The sequence below is a fragment of the Mirounga angustirostris genome, unplaced genomic scaffold (assembly GCF_029215605.1).
Source record: "Mirounga angustirostris isolate CCGP_5_RB_7025 unplaced genomic scaffold, mMirAng1.0.hap1 SCAF_8, whole genome shotgun sequence".
Lineage (NCBI taxonomy): Eukaryota > Metazoa > Chordata > Mammalia > Carnivora > Phocidae > Mirounga > Mirounga angustirostris.
In genome coordinates, this window is record NW_026991716.1 from 4,225,832 (window position 1) to 4,243,618 (window position 17,787).

Genomic DNA, 17,787 nt, shown 5'->3' on the forward strand with positions numbered 1-17,787 from the left:
ATCTCTCTAACAGACTTTCTCTCCTTCCCCCAGGTCCCTCTGCCCTCCCTGACCCTCGCAGTCATTGACTTCCTAATCAGTCTCGCAATTATCCTGACGCCTAGTTCCCAAAATCTCTGCAGCCTCTTCCCTCCTGGCTCCCTGGCAGTCTTACCCTTCCTCCTTTCTAAAATAAACTCATTCCTCCTGCTCCCACCCATCCTACACCACCCTGGAGGACTTCCCTTCTTTCTCTTGTGTTTCCCACCTCCTTGGTTCCTTCTGCGTTTAGCTGCAACGGGTCCTTGGATAGTCCCTCGTCACTCCCACCATGCTGTTTCTCCCCGGGGCCTCCCTGATCTCCTGAATCCTCCTTGCCTTCCTCTGTCCATAGTCTCAACCCACTGCATATTTGGCAATCTGGTTTCCTTCCCCACAGCTGCACTGAAACTGTTCTCTTAAAGGTCAACAATGACCTCTTTTTAGCTAAATCCCCATTATTCTTTTCTGGTTTCTCAATCTCTTGACCTCTTGGTGCATTTAAAAAAAAAAAAAAAAAAAAAGATTTCTCCTACCTCAAATGCTCTCTTCTTGGCTTCCATCCTGCTAGCTTGCTGTTCTTTCTCTTTGTGCAGCTTCTCCCCCTCATGCCCTCCCCCTGCTGGATACTCCCATTCCTCAGCCCCCAAGGCCCCCAGGCTCTCTTTGCTCTTTCACTCCAAAATCCCAAAATCCCATCTTTCCTACAGCTGTTACCTCTGTGCCGGAAAGGCCTGGGCCCCTTGCTCACTTAGGCATGTGCCCCTCGCTGCTTACCATGCAGAAACTCTTGGTTAGCTCACTCGAACCATAATTTGAAGGTATCTGTCTTACCAAACTCACTCCTCCTTCCCATTGTCCTGCCTTTGGTCATGGCATGGCTATTTTCTTCATCTCCGTATTAGTTTTATAGGGTTTCCGTAGCAAAACCCCACAGAAACGAGAGAGATTGAAGGTGGCTTAATCAAAAGAAATTTACTTCCTTACAGTTCTGGGGGCTGGAAGTCCAAGATCAAGGTGCTGGCAGGTTTGGTTTCTCCTGAGGCCTCTCCATGGTGTGCAGACTGGCCACCTTCTTACGTGTCCACACACAATGCTGGTGTCTCTGCCTCCTCTTAGAAGGACACCAGTCACACTGGATTAGAGCGACCCCAGTGACCTCATTAGACCTTAATTATGCCTTTAAGGGCCTTAACTCCAAATGCGGGCATAATCTGGAGTACTGGATTTGGAGGGCTTTAACACAGACCTGGGGAAGGGGGTGGGTAATTCCATCCACTACAGTCCCCCAGGCCAAAAAACTCTACTGTCCTCTGTTTTTACCTCTGTCATCTTCTACCCAGATGCTGGGTCTTCTGGACTTTCCCTAGTAAATGCTAAATCCATGTCTTTACCACCTGTCCCAGTGCCATCGTCAGGTCGAAATCTAGTATAAATTTCCCTGCCCAGTCCTTGTAAAGCCATCTATAATCTGATCCACCTCATCTTTGCTTTTAGCATTTTTTAAAAAAGGTTTATTTATTTATTCTGGAGAGAGAGAGCACACGAGCAGGGGGAGGGGCAGAGGGAGAGGGAGAGACCGAGAATCTCAAGCAGACTCCCCACTGAGTGCGGAACCTGACCTTAGGCTCTATGGCTCGGTCTCACACCCCCGAGATCATGACCTGAGCCAAAATCAAGGGTCAGACACTTAACTGTCTGAGCCACCCAGGTGCCCCTCTTTTGGCATTTTTATCAAAGCCATTCATGTACATAAAAAATAGAAATGATAATATTAAAAAAAACCAGAAAACAAAAACAGTCCTGCCTTAACCCTAGGCCCATTGCCCAGATGTAGGCTTCAGTGTAGTTTCCTTGATCTAGAATATGCTTGAGGAAATTACTTTCCACCAGATCTCTTTTTTCTTTTTTTTTTTTTTAAAGATTTTATTTATTTATTTGAGACCGAGAGAATGAGAGGGAGGAGGGTCAGAGGGAGAAGCAGACTCCCCGCCGAGCAGGGAGCCCGATGCGGGACTCGATCCAGGGACTCCAGGATCAGGACCTGAGCTGAAGGCAGTTGCTTAACCAACTGAGCCACCCAGGCACCCTGGATCTCTTTTTTCTTGCCTTGCTGGTTACTCCATAATTCTAAATAATAATATTATACAAGTATTTTTAAGTTGCATGTATTTATTATCAATTTAGACATTCTGCTCTTTATGAAAGATAAGAATTAGGCTCAGAAACACTGCCCCCATATCATCTCGCCTCATTCTGCCTTCCAGTTTTTGATAGTTATAAATTATTTTTAGTCCTGAGCTTTTTTCTTGCCATCCGACATTTGAGAGTATTTCTTAATTCCTTACAAAGTAAAATGAGATTACTAGGGCTCTTGTTCTTCCGTTTCTCTTTCTCCTTCCACTTTTCAACTTTTTTTTGTTTAAGAATTTTGGGGGGGGCACCTGGGTGGTTCAGTTGATTCGGCATTTGACTCTTGATCTCAGTTTGGGTCTTGATCTTGGGGTCATGAGTTCAGGCCCTGTATTGGGCTCCATGCCGGGCATGGAGCCTACCTAAAAAAAAAAAAAAAAAAAGAATGTTAAAATTTTTAAATGATGGTAATTTTATAATTTATTAATTATTATTATCATTATTATTATTTTTAAAGTAAACTGTATGCCAACATGGGGCTCAAACTCACGGCCCTGAGATCAAGAGTCACACACTCCACCAACAATTTCTGTCAGGTAGATCTTTAGCTTCACATTGTCAAAGATCATCACATTTACAGTCTGTGTGTGAGAGTATTTAAGAGCTTTATGTTTATGGGTTTATTCTGAAAATATTATGTCAATACATAGGCCTCATGTTATTATGACTACATAAATATTGTTCACAGTGGAGCCAAATATTGTGCCAGGAGTAGACTTTTCCCCCTAAGATCCGTTGTTAACCATCCCTGGACTGTTCAAAACAATATGCTCTTAACATCTGTACAAACACATCCTCTTTTCTTTCATTCTACCAGTTGCTCAAAAATCTTGCCACATTTTAGTTTGCTTCACATTTGGACATTTTGCTTTTAGTGTTTCTAATTTTTTTTTTCCTTATTAAGAGGTATTTTTGTTTCCTAGTGACAACAGACCAGGTGGTTTAACACAACAGAAGTTTATTCTCCTACAGTTCTGGAAACTGGAAGCCTGAAATCACAGCGTCAGCAAGGCTATGCTGTCTCTGGGCTCTGGGAGAATCCTTCCTTCTTTCTAGCTTCTGGTGGCTCCGGCAGTCCTGGCTTTCCTTGTCTTGCAGCTTCAATACCCCAGTCTCTGCCTCCCTCTTCACATGGCTTCCTTCCCTGTGACTCTGTGTGTGTCCTTTCCTCCTCATAGAAAGACTACCCTAAATCCAGGATGCCTTCACCTCCAGATCCTTAACTAGTTATATCTGCAAAGACCCCATGCCCAAATAATGTCACATTTTGAGGTTCCATGTGGACATGAATTTAAGGGGGGGGGTACTGTTCAACTCACGACCAAGGGGAAAATATGATTTTCTCACTATATTATTAATATTTGGGGGTTCCTGGGTGGCTCAGTCAGTTGGGCATCTGACTCTTGGTTTCGGTTCAGGTGATGATTTCATGGGTAGTGGGATCAGCCCCGCATTGGGCTCCGTGCTCAGTGAGGCGTCCGCTTGAGGTTTTCTCCCTCTGCCCCTCCCCCCACTCATGCATATTTGTTCTCTCTCTAAAGTAAATAAATATTTTTTAAAAATACACAGTAGCCAAAATATGGGACGAGCCCAGGTGTCCATTTACTGATGAGTGGATAAAGAAGATGTATTATATATATATATATATATATATATATATATATATGTACACATATACATACAATGGAATATTACTCAGCCACCAAAAAGAATGAAATCCTGCCATTTGCAATGACATGGATGGAGCTAGAGAGTATTATGCTGAGTGAAATAAGTCAGAGAAAGACAAATACCATATGATTTCACTCATATGTGGAATTTAAGAAACAAAACAGATGAACCCAGGGGAAGGGAAGGAAAAATAAAATAACATAAAAACAGAGATGGAGGCAAACCATAAGAGACTCTTAATCACAGGAAACAAACTTAGGGTTGCTGTAGGGGAGGGGCTTGGGGTAACTGGGTGATGGGCATTAAGGAGGGAATGTGATGGAATGAGCACTGGGTGTTATATGCAACTGATGAATCACTAAATTCTACCCCTGAAACTAATAATACACTATACGTTAATTAATTTGAATTTATATAAAATCTATAGATAGATAGATAATTTTCTCCACTGTAATTTAAAGAACGAGAGAATTATGATCCACAATGAATCCAGGAGCTCAAACAGTGTCATCACTGCCTTGTTTCTTCTTTTCCGTGCTTGCATTTGTTTCCTTCTAGGCCAGCTTCATGCTCAAGCAAGCTTACCTCATGTGCTGGCAAAGATAGGTTCCAGCATCTCTCCAGGCTCATGTCTTCTTCACAGACTGTGATCCTAGCAAAACTAAAACTACTTTACTGACAGTTCCAGTAAAATCCCCAAGGAAGTCTCTTAATGGACCTTGCTTGGCTCATGTTTGAACAATCCCTGTGGCCCAGGGCATGAAGTGAGCTTATTGGCCAAACCTGGGTCACCTGCCCACCCCTAAGGTTGAGAGGTAGGATGACCCTACCCCATGGATGAGGAAGAGATGGTGTCCTAAGTGATTCTGGGTAGGCAAAAAACTCATGATTTCTTGCAAAGCCTAAAATAGCTTTATCAATAGTTTGATTGACAGTTCATCTGTACATAAAATTCTAGGTTTATAATTTTCTTCCAAAATGTTGAAAGTAATATTTCATTGTTTTCTTTTATCCCTACGTCATGAAAAAATTGAAAGTACAGAAAAATTGAAAGAATTTTATATTGAACACCCATCTATCACTTAGATTCTATGATTAACATTATGTTTGCTTTATTAAAATCCATTTATCCATCCCTCTGTTCATCTATTGATCCATCTTATTTTCTCAGAATTTCAAAATAAGTCGCAGACGACCCTGCCCTTGACTCCCAGACCCGTCAGCATGCATATCATTACCTAGAATTTGATATTTGTTTACGATTTTTTTCATTTGAGCTAAAATTTCTAGACTGCAAAATGCCAAAATTTGAAGTGTACCATTCAGTGAGTTTTGACAATGCAACCCAGACCCATATCAAGATACAGAACATTGCACCTTCCTTCCTGTCCCTTCCCAGTAAATCCCTGCACCAGAGGTAACCATTGTTCTGATTTGTTTGCATCATGGATTCACTATCTCTGTTTAGGACATTATGTAGATGGACTCATACAGTAGTCACACTTTTGTGTAAGGATTCTTTCCATCATGTTTTTGATACTCATCCGTGTTGTGGTCTCTATCCATTCCATTGTATGAATGTACCACCATTTATCCATTTTTCTACTGATGGATGCACGGGGACTGTTTCCAGTTTCCAGCTTTTGTGAATAAAGCTGCTACACACATTCTTTTTTTTTTTTTTTTTTAAGATTTTATTTATTTATTTGAGACAGAGAGAATGAAAGACAGAGAGCATGAGAGGGAGGAGGGTGAGAGGGAGAAGCAGACTCCCCGTCGAGCAGGGAGCCCGATGCGGGACTTGATCCCGGGACTCCAGGATCATGACCTGGGCCGAAGGCAGTCGCTTAACCGACTGAGCCACCCAGGCGCCCTGCTACACACATTCTTGCACACATCTTTTGGTAGGCATAGTTTCCATTTTTCTTGGACAGATTGCTAGGGGTGGAGTTGTGAAGTCATAGAGTAGTTTCATTTTATGAGGACCTTCAGATCTTCTGCCAAAATGGTCTTCCTGTTTTATAGCCCTGCCAACAAGAGAGTTCCAGTAGCTCCACAGCCCTTGCCAACATTTGTTGTCAGTCTTCCCAATTTCAGCCATATTGGTGACTATATAATGGTATTTCATTTTGGTTTTAGTTTTTCATTCCTAATTTCTAATGATTTTGAGCAGTTTTTCATGTGTGATTTGTGAATTTTCCTTTAGATAGTATCTAATTAAATCTTTCACTCATTTAAAAACATGGATGATCTGGGGCACCTGGATGGCCCCACAGTCTGCTAGGGATTCTTTCCCCCTTCCTCTCCCTCTCTCTCTGCTCTTCCCCCAATCACATGTACTCTCTAAATAAATAAATAAAATCTTTAAAAATAAATAAAAAATAAAAACATGGATTATCTTTTTTGAATTGTAGGGGTCTTTTTTTTTTTCCTTTCTTGCAGCGTTCTTTATATATTACGGATTTTAGAACTTTGTCAAGTATGTTTTGGAAATATTTTTTTCTCAATCTGTGATTTGACTACTCATTTTCTTAACAATATCTTTTGATGAACAGAAGTTTTAAAATTGATGAATTTATCAATTCTTCCATTTACAGCTTTTGCTTTCAGTGTCCTTCCTACCCCCAAGTCGTGAAGATATATATTCTCCTGTGTTTTTTCCCATCTTTTTGTTGTAGTTATTATGTTTAGTCAGGAACTCATCTCAGTTTACATGTATGGTTTGAGGTAGGGCTCAGGATTCTTCTTTTTCCTCTATATGGATATCCAGTTGTTTTAATACATTTTAAAAAATTTTTTAGTGTTTTCTGATGTCTAATAATTGCAGATAGCCTGTTTATTCCTTTGAAGGTGACCAATTTCTTCCCTCTTTCAGTGCTCTCTGGATCTTCTTTTTTTCCTTAGTACATCTAATATTATCCTGCTAATCTCTCAGTATCCTCTTTCAATCTTAGCTTTGGTAGATTTTCTTCAGTGATTTCTATAATAACTTCTATCCTTGCATTTTCTCTGGGCTCTCTTTCTGGAACACGTATTGGTTGTGTTGTGGACCTGTTACAGACCTCCAGTTCTTTTATATTTTCTCTTTACTTTTTGTCTTTCTCTTTTTCTCTCATGTCATATTTCTACCTTTGTAGAAAAAATTAAAGTTTGGCAAGCATATTTTTAATTTCCAAGTACTCTTTCTTGTTCTCTAATTGTTCCTTATTTATGGCATCTTGTTTTTACTTTAGGTATTTATTGTATCTAGAATACCTCCAAAAATATTAACTAGAGGTGTGGAAAATTATTTTTCTGTTACCCAAATTGGTCCTTGTGAGGTCAACCTTTACTTTTGCTTCTTCTGGTTTTGTTTGTTTGTTTGGTTTTGGTTCTTTTTATGTAACTGATTTCCCTCCCGTGCCCAGTGATGGGGGGGGGGGGGGTGTTTTTTATATTTAAAAAAGAGAAAATAAGCTGATTTTTTTTAGATGTGTTTCCTGTACTATTGCATATGGAGCTGTTTTCCTGCTCGCGAATTACCCAGAAAGCAGAAGAGGCTGCAGGGAGTTCTGTGTTCATGAGCAGAGCTTGCTACACAGGGAGGCTTCCTGTTACAATGAAAAAATGGGGAGCCAGAGAGGGGAGGGCTTTGCTGGGCTGCTACCACTCACCCCCGCTAGCATCGGTCCATCGGTATTATATACAAGCTATTGTCTGCTGATTGCTCTTTTCTCATTTCTCATAGCTGTTATGGCTTTATTCATTTAAAAAAATGATTTACTCTTCTTTTTAATTGTGTATTGGAAGTAGGGGGGAGACAAGTGGCTGCCGTTTGGAACGAAAGCTTCATTCTATCTTTACTAAATTATTTCCTGCTCTTTCTAAATGGGCATCTTTCATTGGATTTGGGTTGATATCTTTACTCTCTCATGGATATGCCAGACTCGCATCCACCTTCAGTGCCCTCGGTTATTGTGTTCCTTTTTTCAGAAACTTCCTTCTTCTCTTCCCTTTTCTCCCACCTTAACCTAGTGAAATTCTTCCCAACTTTTGAAGTGAACTTGAGCGTATTCCTGCATGAATCCCATCTATTTAATTCATCTTTCATTGGCCTCCCTTTTATCTTATACTATTATTCAACTCAATGCCTATTGTTCACAATTCAGCTCTTAATTATATAGTCCAGTATTGCTCACTCTTATTTCAAATGTTCATTATTATGTTGGTAACTATTAAAAAGTCTTTGGGGACAAGAATTTATTTTTCTCTGTCTTTCAAAACACATAGCACAGTATGCATATATAATAGATATTCAATAAGTATTTGTAATTGGTTAACTTCCCTGCTATTTGCAAGAAAGAAAGTAGATAATAGCTTATATTTTTTTCTGCTGGAAACAGTAAAACACTTATCTTTTAATTGAAAGCTGAATTAGGGATGCTCCATTTCAGGCAAAGGAAATGCTGATTTTTCTTCACTAAGGAAAAAAATGTAAGTTATAAAGTGTAAATGTCTGCTGAAAGCCAGGGCAATACAGATCCGCCAGAGTTGAAGCAATTGAGGTGAGAGTGGCTTGGGAAAAGCAAAGTAGCAAAATGTGATTTGAAAATAGACTTTATAGGGACGCCTCATTGGCTCAGTCAGTTAATCATCTGCCTTCGGCTCAGGTCATGATCCCAGGAAGCCTGCTTCTCCCTCTGCCTCTGCCTCTGCCGCTCCCCCTACTTGTGCTCTCTCTCTCTGCCAAATAAATAAAATCTTCAGTTAAAAGGAAAGAGGTCTAGTGGTGGAACAAGAACAAGTAGTAAGAAATAATATGCTTCTGGGGACACCTGGGTGGTAGAGTCGGTTGAGACTCCAGCTCTTGATTTTGGCTCAGGTTGTGATCTCAGGGTTGTGGGATCAAGCCCCATTCTGGGCTCCGTGCTCAGCACTGAGTGTGCTTGGGTTTCTCTCTCCCTCTGCCCCTCCCCCAAGCTGTGAACTCAATCTCTCTCTCAAAAAATAAATCTTTAAAAAAAAGAAAGAGGGACGCCTGGGTGGATCAGTCGGTTAAGTGGCTGCCTTCGGCTCAGGTCATGATCCCAGGGTCCTGGGATTGAGTCCCACATCGCGCTCCTTGCTCGGCAGGGAGCCTGCTTCTCCCTCTGCTTGCCTCTCCCCCTGCTCGTGTTCTGTCTCTCTCTCTGACAAATAAATGGATAAAATCTTTAAAAAAATAAAAAAATAAAGAAAATATGGTTCTGGTGGTAATCACTGCTGTTCACCAAATAGATCTGCTTCCCTCTCCTCTGGGCACATGGAACGGTCATACTGCTGGGATCCAGTGAAGTTAAGGGTAGCCACGTGACTTGCTTTGACCAAAGAAATGAGAGTAGGAGTGATGTCATTTCAGGTGGTCGCTTTCAAAGCCCATGAGGGATTTGCCATATTCCTGTTTTCTGTTTCAGTGGTTGTGGAAGCATGTGGTATTCCATAATTCTAATTCTGAATTCCTCAAAGTCCATAATGAACAGTCTCCCTGCAGACCTGTTTTGGAAATAGTGTGAGTGATAAACCTTTGTGGTTTAAGCCACGGAGCATAAATTATTGCTGCTCAGGGTCAGCAAACTCCCTCCAATGGGCCAACTGCCTGTTTTGATGAGATTTGATTGGAACCCAGACATGCAAATTTGCTTATGTCTTGTTTATGCTGCCACTGAACTGACTAATTACAACAGAGACCATACAGCCTGCCAGCTGAAAATAGTTACTATTGCTCTTTAAGAAAAAGTGTGTTGACTTCTGGCCTAGTCTATCCTAACTATGATAGAACTGGAGGTCTTTGATAAGTTCCCTCGCATGTTTTGTACACAACACGAAAGATATTTATAGTAGTCAGCCTCCAAGATGGCACCAGTGATCCCCAACTCTGAACACAAGGGTATTCATGTGCACTTCCTTCCCACCCCGATAGAGCTGACTTGTGGAAGCAATGTGGGAGTCATGGAGGGTGACTTCCAAGCCTGGGTCATAAAGGATAGTGTGGCTTTCATCTCTCTCTCTCTGAGATCACTCACTCTGGGACAAGCCACTACCATGCTCTGAGGGCACTCAAGAAGTCCTACGGAGAAGCCCACGTGGTGAGAAACCGAGCCTCCTGCCAAGAGTTCGAGAAGTAGAAAATAAAAAACAGAGAGAGAGAAAGGGAGTGGGGAAAGAAAAAAGGTTAAAAAATAAAGAAAATCCATGGTACAGTATGAGTATTCACATGCATATTCCTTGGATTCTCAACCACATTCCAATTTTGGGGACAATGCTGGTAACCTGGCCAAATCTCATTTTCCAAGCCTCTGTCTTGCTTTAGGCCTTCACTAAACAAATAGCCCACTGTCAGCCTGCAAATGAGTACTGACCTCCCTAGTTTGGGCCCACATGAAATTAGGCTCAGATTAGAGGAGAAATTAAGAAACTTCCTACTCCCCCACCCCCACCCCAGCAAAGGTCTCAAAACATAGTTTCTTTTTCCTTTTTATATCATTTTTGTTTAGTAACCTTGTGACTCCGTTGTGGATGGGAAGGCTGTATATGCTAGAGTCTATGCCGTGAATAAGCTCTGTTGGACTGTGCAATTTTTCTTAGCCCACATTATCATAGTTACCTTAGGTGATAAACCTGTATGGTTGAAATTTGGAGACCAGGTCCCTGGTGCTGCTGGTTCTAGGATCAAATTGTAGAGTATCGGAGATAGTTCTCCAGGCCTGCATAGTTTAAGCATAAACTTGTCCTGTATCGTGCTTATTAATCTTTGTATCATAAATATGACCATAAGTCAAGACCATGTCTCATAAACCTAATAGCACTAATGAAGGAACAAAATATTTGAGAATTCCTGAAAAATCTAGCATGGTCATAAGTATGAGGGGAGATGTTGAGAAAACCAGATTTTTTCTAAGACAAGAGAAGGTGTGTGCAGACAACGTATATTTTAAAGGTAAATTATCTGGTTCCTTTTAGAAGAGTGAAGAACAATTGTTAAACACGTCATTGGCTTTCTTACTATCCTATATGTAGGCTATGTAAGCATATGCTTGAGTAATCATTTCCTGACTTGGAATGAACCCAGAAGAGGTGGCTTGCCTAGAGGTCAGGAGGTTAGACTTGGAGCCTTCTGGATCCAGGGAGCGAGCTAGCACAGAACCTTCATAAAGTGTTCTCTTACTAAAAATGTAACCTGTGGTGGTGCCTGCTTTCCAACTAAGAAGATGTTACACGATGTATCTAATGGTGCCATTTAAACCCTCCAAGGGGAGATTAAGCAGATATTTTTATTTTATTTTATTATTTTTAAAGATTTTATTTATTTATTTGACAGAGACACAGCGAGAGAGGGAACACAAGCAGGGGGAGTGGGAGAGGGAGAAGCAGGCTCCCCGCGGAGCAGGGAGCCCGATGCGGGGCTCGATCCCAGAGCCTGAGATCATGACCTGAGCCGAAGGCAGACGCTTAACGACTGAGCCACCCAGGCGCCCCTAAGCAGATATTTTTAATCAAGGTGCCATCCTCCTCACTCCACAAATCCCACTGTTAGAAGCAGCCTAACTCAAAGAAGCCATTTCTAACGTGATTGGGTAAGGTTTTTCCATTGTTAACGAAGCTAAATTTTAACTGAGTTCTATCTGACTTTTATCTGAATTTCATCAGAACATTGCGGTCATGGCTTTTTAAAAATGTATTCCCTTTGATTATCCTTCCAATTTTAAAGCCCTTCCAAATTGTAGAGAAAATTGAGCTAGAAGTGTTTTCTTCCTCCAGGGCACATTGCTGATATTTCTTGACTCATCTCACTGAGACGTGACACAGACCCTCAGAACACAGTGTTATAGGAGTTGTTCAGCTGTGACCAAGAATCTCCAATTCTGTTTCTTAGTAGCTGAAATGGGAAACTTCGTTTTTTACCTCGACATCTGCTCCTGTTTTCATGATTCATGATTATAGTGGTGCAAAAACTTTTCAGTGGTTTCTTAGATAAGACACCACAAGAATAAGCAACAACAAAAGAAAAAATAGATAAATTGGACTTCATCAAACCTTAAAACTTTTGTGTTCCAAAGAACAGCACCAAGAAAGTGAAAACACAACCCACAGAATGGGAGAAGATACTTGAAATCATATATCTGATAAGGACTTATATGTAGAATAATGAACTCTTGCACCTCGATAATAAAAAGACAACCCAACTAAAAAAAAATGGACAAAATCTCTGAATAAAGGAAACGACAGATGTTGGCGAGGATGTGGAGAAAGGGGAACCCTCCTACGCTGTTGGTGGGAATGCAAGCTGGTGCAGCCACTCTGGAAAACAGTATGGAGGTTCCTCAAAAAGTTGAAAATAGAGCTACCCTATGACCCAGCAATTGCACTACTGGGTATTTATCCCAAAGATACAAATGTAGGGATCCAAAGGGGGTATGTGCACCCCAATGTTTATAGCAGCAATGCCCTCAATAGCCAAACTGTGGAAAGAGCGAAGATGTCCATCAACAGATGAATGGATAAAGAAGACGTGGTATATATATACAATGGAATATTGTTCAGCCATCAAAAAATGAAATCTTGGGGTGCCTGGGTGGCTCAGTCGTTAAGCGTCTGCCTTCGGCTCAGGTCATGATCCCAGGGTCCTGGGATCAAGCCCCATGTCGGGCTCCCTGCTCGGTGGGAAGCCTGCTTCTCCCTCTCCCACTCCCCCTGCTTGTGTTCCCTCTCTCTCACTGTCTCTCTCTCTGTCAAATAAATAAATAAAATTAAAAAAAAGAAAAGAAATCTTGCCATTTGCAATGACGTGGATGGAACTAGAGGGTATTATGCTAAGCGAAATAAGTCAGTCAGACAAAGACAATTATCATATGATCTCACTGATAGGTGGAATTTAAGAAACAAAACAGAGGATCATAGGGGAAAAGAGGAAAAAATAAAATAAGATGAAACCAGAGAGGGAGACAAACCATAAGAGACTCTTAATCATAGGAAACAAACTGAGGGTTGCTGGAGGGGTGGTGGGTGGGGGGATGGGGAAACTGGATGATAGACATTAAGGAGGGCACGTGATGTAATGAGCACTGGGTGTTATATAAGACTGATGAATCACTGACCTCTACCTCTGAAACCAATAATGCATTATATGTTAATTAATTGGATTTAAATTTAAAAAATAAATTTAAAAAAGAAGAAATTTCTCCAAGGAAAACAGAAAAATGGCCAAAAGCACATGAACGGATGCTTCACAGCCTTAAAATTTAGGGAAAGGCAAATCAAAACCACCATCAAATACCACTTCACATACACTAGGATAGCTAGAATCAAAAAGAGGGATAATAACAAGGATGTGGAGAAATTGGAGTCCCCATCCACTGCTGATAGGAATGTAAAATGGTGCCATCACTTTGGAAAACAGTCTGGCAGTTTCTCAAATGGTTAAAGATAGAGTTAACATTTGCCCCAGTAATTTCACTGCTAGGTCAATTCATTTCTCTCTGTAGAGAATTGGAAACATATGTCTCTACAAAACCTTTAATCAAATGCTCATAGCAATATTATTCTTCATAGCCAAAAAGGAGGAAAAAAAAAAAAAACCCTAACTATCCATCAGCTGGTGAGTGGATAAACGAAAGATGATTAATCTGAAGAATATGAAAGCACTAATTGGAAAAGATATATGCACCCCTATGTTCATGGCAGCATTGTTTACAATAGCCAAGTTAGGGAAGCAGCCCCAAGTGTCCATCCATAGATGAACGGATAAAGAAGAGGTGGTCTTTGGGGCACCTGGCTGGCTCAGTCAGTTGAGCTTCTGCCTTTGGCTCAGGTCATGATCCTGGGGTCCTGGGATCGAGCCCCACAACGGGCTCCCTGCTCAGCAGGGGTCTGCTTCTCCCTCTGCCCCTCCCCCTACTTGTGTTCTCTCTCTGTCTCTTTCTCTCTCTCAAATAAATTTTTTAAAAAAGAAGATGTGGTATATAAATACAATAGAATACAATTCGGCCTTAATAAAAAGGGAGGTAATCTACCATTGCAGTGACATGGATGGACCTTGGGGTATATGTTAAGTGAAGTAAGTCAGTTGGAAAAAGACAAATTCTGTATGATTTCACTTATAAGTGGAGTCTAAACAGTAAAACAAACGAACCAACAAGAGGAAAACAAACTCATAGATACAGAGAACAGAGCGGTGGTTGCCAGAAGGGAAGGGGGTTGGGGGCTGGGCGAAATGGGTAAAGGGGCTCAGCTGTATGGTGATGGGTAGTGACTAGACTTTTGGGGGTGGTCACTTTGTAGTGTACACAAATATCGAATTATAATGTTGTATACCTGAAACTTACATATAAGTTTACCTCAATAAAAAAATATGAAATATTCAGTGGACTATTACTCGGCATTAAAAAGGAATTAAGTACTGAAACATACTACAGCACAACATGAATGAACCATTATGCTGAGAAGCCAGTCACAAAAGAACACACATTGTGTGCTTCCATTTATATGAAATGTAAGAGAAGGTGAATCTACAGAGACAGAACATAGGCTAATGGTTGCCTAAGACTGAGGGAGAGAAAGAAGAGGAGTACCTGCTAATGGGTACAGGGTTCCTTGTCTGGGTGATGAAAATGTCCTAAAATTGCGGTGATGATTGGACAACTCTGAAAATACTAAAAACCATCGAATTGTACACTTTAGGTAAATTTTATGGAATGTAGCTGTTATTAAAAGAACTCTCCTATGGGGATGACATGGGTACAAGTCAGGGCCAGATCAACAAGCATGAACCAGGGGCCTGTTGTCATGGGGGAGGTGGTGGTGCGTGGTGGTGACCGGGGGCCGAGTCTCGGCATTGGCTCTGGAGTTGGTCAGGGGCAGGGGCAGACTTGGGGCTTGAGCAACTTCTTCCAGAGAGGAGGTCCCGCGTAGCTGCTGTTGCGACCCAAGATCTTGATTCACATCCATAGATCGGAATATTGGTGTACCAGCCATCCTCAGACACCTCACTGAGGACTGATGGGGAACCTGAGGCTTGGGGGGGTTACGAAGCTTGTCCAGAGTCACACAGGGTGTAAAGGGCACAGCCAAGACTCAGAGCCAGCTTGTAAAAAGTAAAATGAAGAAACTATGGCAAAGTTTTAGGAGAAAGAAAGACATTTAGGTTCCAGAGGCCAGTCGTCCACACCAGTGGCAGACAGCAGATGAAGGAGGGGTTCGTACTGGACAATGTCGCTTCCCAGTGAAGGACCGTGGCCTCGCAGAAGTTGACGAGTCAAGAGAAATGCGCATCGGTGAAGATGCTGTTGAAAGATTGAAAGCTGAAAGGCAGTTCTCCCAAGGCTTCTTTGGAAAAACTGGAAAGAAAGCAGGGAAGGCAGTCCTGTGGGCATCAGCAAGTGGACTCAGAGTTGTGGATGAAAAAACGAAGGACCTCACAGTTGAGCAGACAACAGAAACAGTTTCTTCCTGTGCCCCACAGAGGACCTTTGATAGAGCCGTCTCTGACATAAGTCGTGACGGCACCACTGGGCGCTGGATCTGTCATTGCTTCCTGGCCGTCAAGGACACGGGTGAAGGACTGAGCCACGCAATCGGCTCTGCTTTTGCGGCCTGTTTAGGACAGAAGCAGACGCAGGAGAAGGAATACAGAGTGACTGCTACTTTTGATGCCAGTGATGAGGGAAGGGTCATTCCGTGTCACAGCCACCACCGAGCAAACAGTAAGAGAGGAGAGTCTGAAACAAATCCAAGATGCCAAGAAGTGCCAGGAGTGGGAGGGGAAGCAGAGAGTATCAGCTCCCCGCGCTCACAGACCCCTGGTGCCTTCAGCACACCCTCCCAGGGCCCCCAGAGGTCCTCCCATCTGCCCTGAGGACCAAGCCAGTGACAGGGGTAGCTTCGCAATCTCCTGACATTCACGATAATGACACTGACTCAGCCTTCCGTGGTCCTGCTGCTAAGCCAGACCTCACTGCTCTTGCACCAACAGCAGTGCCTGTGCGGAAACCAACCCTTGTGCCCAGGCCCCCAACGCTGCGAACAAGACAACGGCAGCCCCACATTCGGGGACGGAGTGCGGTCGGTCTACTGGCGCTGCGTCTCCGGGTCTCTCCCGGGCTGGTCGCAGAAGCACTCCCGCCAAGGCTGACCGCCGGTTACAAGAGGGGTCCGAGAGCCCTCAGCTGTCCTTCTGCAGCCAGTTGTCCAGCCTCCTCCACTCACTGCTATTACCCTACCAGCGTGGCCTTTCCCAGGAAATGCATTGCTCACCTCTCAGTCGGTGCCAGTGGGCGTGGTCCCACCCCCGCAGCCAGCCTCTGTCCCTGCCCTGTCCTATCCTGTGGCCACCAGGATGCCCTGCCCAGCCCCGCATGTGCCTGTGGTGGGCATCACTCCCTCCCAGACGGTATCCAACGTGTTCGGCGCCGCAGGCCACCCTCAGGCCGCCCACCCCCCTCCGTCTCCCAGGCTGGTCAAGCGGCCGACATTCCCTCAGCCTGAGACGGGCAGGCTGCTTCCAGTCCCTTCCTGAAGCCACTGCTCAGCACCTCAGTGGTTCTAGTACATCTAGTGTTAGATGATGGCAGGTTGGCCTCAGGAGATAAGCACGCAGAGGGGCCTGCAGGTACCTGCCCCATGGATCCTTTGGAAGCCCAGTGGGCAGCATTAGAAAGCCCAGTCCCGGCAGCGTACTAACCCCTCTCCCACCAACCCTTTCTCCAGTGACTTACAAAAGACGTTTGAAATTGAGCTTTAAGCAGTCTCTGTGGCCTCTGTATTTTGTCTGTATTTAGGCAAGGGTAGGGGCAGAGGCCAAAGGAGCAAAGGGAACTTTGTGTTTCCAATCAGTATACTTTTCACTAGTTCCAAAGGTCCCAAGGAGCATGTCCAGGCAGAGTTCTGTGGGAGGTGATTTTGAGAAAAATGGGGAAAAAAAGCATTCCAGAGAAGAGTTGTCTTGCAGTTAGGCTAAAGAAGTCAAGGAAATGTTGCCCTCTGTTCCGCTCTGACTCCCATAGCCCCTTACAAATCTCTGACAATGGAGAGGCAGAAGTATCTGAACAAGAATCTGTATTCAAAGCGTATTTACTGGAATATAAAACAGTGTGGGAAGCAAAATGATTTCCCTTGTTTTTAAGCCATTCACCTGCCATCCTCAGTGCTGGCCTGTCTTAGAGATCAAGACCATGGTGGCCTGTGCTTGGGCTGGGGACAAGAGGTAGGCTATGCAGAATTCCCAGGAGGGCACATCAGCAGCTGCCTAGCAGAGCTACATTTCAGGGGTAAAGTTGAGCTTCCACTTTAAGGAAGAATAAATATTATAAATATTTATCAAAAAAGCCAAAATCTTTATTGTTTTTCCTGGTTTAAGTCCAAATCTTTGTGTTTATGCATTAAGAATATTTTAAATGGTTCTCAATATTAAAAAGTTGTAGGAGTTTTAAGTAACCTTGCCGAAGGTGAAAGGGTTAGCCGTAAGGAATTGTACACAAGATTGATTTATCAGTGATGCCTACTGAAGTCGGGGGAAAGGCTGGGGCTTGCAGATGGGATCCCTAGCTTATTTGGTACCATTCATTTTACGTAGCACATTGCAGCAACAAATCATGCATATGAGCAACAGAGCCACTGGGTTGGACTTTTAAAGAAAATCCGGGGCGCCTGACTGGCGAAGTTGGTTGAGCGGCGCCTCTTGGGTCTCTGCTCAGGTTGTGATCTCCTGGTGGTGAGATCGAGCACTGTGAGGGGCTCCACGCTCAGCGTGTGGAGTCTGCTTGAGATTCTCTCTCCCTCTGCTCCTCCCACTCATGCACTCTGTCTAAAATAAATAAATCTTAAAAAAAAAAAGAAAGAAAATCAAAGAGCAGTATTGTCCTGGTTTTAAAACCTGTGAAATTCTAATGTCGT

The 17,787-nt window shown here is 42.9% G+C and overlaps 1 long non-coding RNA gene and 1 pseudogene across 1 annotated transcript in view; both read left to right on the plus strand.

Annotated features, from left to right (window-relative positions):
• LOC123837396 (uncharacterized) overlaps positions 1-14,076 on the plus strand; it is a 43,519-nt gene extending 29,443 nt beyond the window's left edge. The window contains exon 5 of the long non-coding RNA XR_006789204.3: positions 11,659-14,076. This is a non-coding gene — a long non-coding RNA (uncharacterized LOC123837396). The remainder of the gene's footprint in view (positions 1-11,658) is intronic.
• A 919-nt stretch (positions 14,077-14,995) lies between these two features.
• On the plus strand, positions 14,996-16,987 carry LOC123837397 (protein numb homolog; annotated as a pseudogene).
• The last annotated feature ends 800 nt before the right edge of the window (positions 16,988-17,787 follow it).